Source organism: Anolis sagrei, chromosome 3 (genome assembly GCF_037176765.1).
Source record: "Anolis sagrei isolate rAnoSag1 chromosome 3, rAnoSag1.mat, whole genome shotgun sequence".
NCBI classification, from domain to species: Eukaryota; Metazoa; Chordata; class Lepidosauria; order Squamata; family Dactyloidae; genus Anolis; species Anolis sagrei.
In genome coordinates, this window is record NC_090023.1 from 21,244,741 (window position 1) to 21,248,882 (window position 4,142).

Genomic DNA, 4,142 nt, shown 5'->3' on the forward strand with positions numbered 1-4,142 from the left:
CATTTTAGGGAAAAAAACACCCCCCCCCCCACACACACACACTCATACATTACACATACTTCTAAAAATTGCAGAAATACATTTTGTAAAAATACATTTTACTCAGTGGAAGCATATGTTCATTAAGGTGCCCATTTGTGCATCTTTTGTTTAAATATGCACACAAAAATAATGCCTATGAATGAAAAGTATCAAGGAGGGTCTCCCCAAACCTCAGAATTCCATTAAAATCACCCATGTTCTTCAGATTTAATTTTTGAGGGAGGGAATCAAATAATTTTTTTTTGCAAAATTGTTTCAAACTGTTTTGACATATTCTTATTCATACTCCATGACCCCCATCTCCTCAAAAACACCTTGAACAATCCTTGTTCAAATCATTCTTATGTTAAACAAGCTAAAATGAAAAACTGATGCACTGATTTGAGACTGAAAATTTAATAAGGCAAAATGACATTACAATTTGTTCTTATAGCTTGATATGTGGCATGGGTGAAAATTATGCCATACTGCCTCTTCAAAGGCCCATGTGAATGCACATCCTACATGGAAATGGCAGGGAACACCAAATGATGAGAAATGCAGGAATTCTGCACAGATCAGGAGTGAGCAATTGTAGTTCTCCTAGTACTTCTCATACTTTCCGACATTGTCTGTGTCTGATGGGAGCGGTAGTCGAATAACTTTTGGAGTGCCACAAGATGCCCACTCTGATGCATAGAAACTTGACAGATTTGTTCAGTCCTTATCACAACATCAGGAAAGCTTACAAACATCAGATGAAGGTACATTTGGGAATGCTGATCACGGGCCAGAATATCTTGAGAAACAAGGAGAGACAAACAGGATGGAGGAAGAACAAGTTGCTAATTATTTCATTTCACTTCTTTGTGCAGTCAACATTATGTTCTGAAGCCAGTGAGACATAGATCTCTCTTGCAGGCAAGTAAAAAATAGAATCCAGGTGTCCTTTCCATGATCTCCTTTCTGCTCAGTATTGAAAACGAGCTCTTGCAATGCATTATTAAACCAGAAACCATGCAATATCATAAAATGAATTGCTTTTTCTTTATTTACATGTGTGGAACATCTGCCATTAATCACATCACAGGGGCCTGATCTCAAGTTTAAAGGGAGAAATAATAAATAAATTTGTTTGCAAATTTGTATCTTGGTGGGAAATTGATTTATTACCAAGGAGAACATCCCAAACCATTTTGCATTGCTTGTTCATCTGTGAAAAACAAATATTGCACATTCTAATTTTATGTTGTTATCTGTCATTAGTAGAATTTTCAATTAAGCTGAAACATCGTAAAATAAAGGACTCTTTAAAAGATTTCATTGGGAAAATGTAGAACATGGGTTTAATGTTGTGACAGTCAAATAATGAAATGAATCTTTACTCAGGCTTCTACTGGCATCATAGCTTTTTTCCCCTCTGTTGGATAGTCTCTTGGCAAGTTTCCTAAACCTAATAATGGACATTGTAAGATGTCAACCAAAAACTATGCCAATACCGCCTTAGGGATTTGCTCTACAATATGCTAGCAGGGTAGTTCTCTAAGACATCATCAGAAGCATAGTTCTTCTACTGGGGAATGATTAGGTATAGTTATGAGGAAAAAAAGGGCATAAAGACATTGCTTTTCCAGAATATGAATTCAACTGCCCAATGGAATTTTCCTTGACTTCCCAAATGTATAGCATTGCAGTAACTTAACAATTCTGCTGCATAATTAGGAATCCAAATTGGTGGCTGAACCTGATCCACAAGGTAGAGGAGCATTACATATTTATTTATCATAAGGTTTCTCCATCAAAGCTGTACACTCAAAGCAAAGTGTAAAGTATTGAGAGCACATCTTAGAGCCAGTGGTTTGAAAAAAAAATCCCTCAAAAGGATAAAAAAACTATATTAGAAATACCCTGTATTGTACCTGAAAGAATTAGATGCTTTAAAAAGCAGAGCACAAGTCCATCACAGTGAAGTTAGTGTTATCAGATGGAATGCTGGTGACTATGGTGGCTTCATTTGGGTACCATAGGGTTGTGGGCTTACATATTTGTTGATGACCCTTAAACCTTGAACAGAGTGATATATTGGATGGCCATGGCTTTCGTTGGCAAATCAAACCATCTGCTAGGCAATGGATCTTGTGAATTGAACCATTACCTTATTGCAGTAGTGGTGAACCTATGCCCACATGCTTGCTGTTGTTCCCCCCCACTCACTTGCCTACTCACTTCCCCAATCTTCCACTTGCTCCCCCACTTGCCTGCCTCCTGCTTGCTTGCTTGCCCTACCCCCAGTTGTTCACCCACTTGCCCACCCCACCCCCACTCGCTCGCTCACCTACCCACCCCACCCACCCCCTCAGCCCAAAGCCAGCCTCTTCTCCAACCTGTCTCCACCACTCTCCACCAGGCAAGGAATGACTGCGTCAAAAACTGTAATGGCTCAACCATGAGTCTGGAAACAGTTGAATGTTCAGCCTTGTTTTTAACAAAAATGCCTTGAATCTTTTTGGTTAGTCTCTGCTTGAGAAGATCCATTGAATCAATTACTGAATGAAGAGTCTGATGATGACAAGGAAGCCACACGCAGGACTCATGTGACGGAAGGGCCACCTAGCACATGGCCACTGCTGCTGTTCCTCAAGGGCTGGGTGTAGTACTGCTGCCACCTCCAGAGAAGGAGAAGGAAGAAGCCGAGGAGACCATTGCCAGGCATGACCAGTGAGGGCTACAGTGAGTTCAAGATGTCTTTCAAGAAAGAGACACAACTGGCAAATCCTGCATTCTGGGCTGCAAGAAAAAGAAACTTGGCCCTCCTACAGTTGTTGTTGAACAGTGGGTGTGTTTATGTGAACTCCAAAGACAATCTTGCTTTAACAGCACTTACGGTAGCATTGTACTATGGCCACAAAGAATGTTTGCAGGAATTGGTGCTGCAAGAAGCTGATATTGATCTTCAGAGAGAGACTGGGGCCACTGCCCTGTTCTTTTCTGCACAACAAGGCCATAATGATATTGTGAAGTTACTCTTTGAGTATGGAGCCGCCACAGAGTTTAAAACTAAACTTGGAGGGCCTGCTTTGTTATTGGCTTGCCAATATGGACACATTAGAGGAAACATTACTAAAGCATGGGGCCAAAATCCATGATCAGCTTTATGATGAAGTTACTGCCCTTTTCATAGCCTCTCAAGGAGGATATCCAGCCTTATTTCAGTTACTACTATATTCAGGAGCAAAAGTCAATCGTCTAAGGCACGATAGGACAGCTTCATTGTGGATTGTCTCTTAGATGGGCTACAGTGAGATAGTGTGAGACATGCTACTCCAAGGGGATGACTGAGATGTGGCAAGAAGTAATGGCATAACTTCTGGCAGCATTAGAGTGGTTGCACTACTCTTAGAAGAAGGAGCAGATCCATTCCTTAGAAACAAGAAAAATGAGCTGTCTTTGGACCTTAAGAAAAATGAGTGCATCCTGCAACTCCTGCAACCCAGAAAAAAGGACAGAAAAAGCTAGTACCCAATACATCTCAGGCGAGAACTGGAAGATCCTGCCCATTTTAGCTCACAAGCAAGTCTAGAATTTTTTCTACAGAAAATGACAATGTTTTGATGAGACTCAAGCATGTCCTGGCTCCTTCTCTTTGAACAAGACCAGGGTTCCTCACAAAGTGGCACTGCTAAGGTTTTCCACTACTAAGTTCATCAGGTTTTTGTTGCTGACTCCAGAGCAAGGAAGATTGGGTCCCCTATTATAGCTTTCCTGAATAATAGCACTTACTGTACCAGAGAAGTCTCCTTCTTTGCAGTAAGCTGTTGTTTGAGATAAATTTCCTGGTGCTTCTGAAAAACCACAGAGGTCTTTCTCCAGTGGCATTTTAGCTATTCCAAGCTATGACCTTGTTTATAAAATATTATGGTGTAAACAAGGAGTCAACAAACAGATCAGTCCCACTAATCCAATGGATCTAGTCTACTGATCCAGTGGCTCTGTTCTAGGTAGAACTAGGAATTGAATTGAGACCAAATTTGGACGTTTCCACTTTTAGCCTTACATTTTTTCCCCACCCAACTCAACCAGAATTTGATCTGATATCCAGATCACTTGGAATTGTGTTTGTA

General features: G+C 40.6%; 1 pseudogene; it reads left to right on the forward strand.

Moving 5' to 3' along the window:
- The first annotated feature begins 2,732 nt into the window (after positions 1 to 2,732).
- On the forward strand, positions 2,733 to 3,537 carry LOC132770081 (ankyrin repeat domain-containing protein 29 pseudogene; annotated as a pseudogene).
- The last annotated feature ends 605 nt before the right edge of the window (positions 3,538 to 4,142 follow it).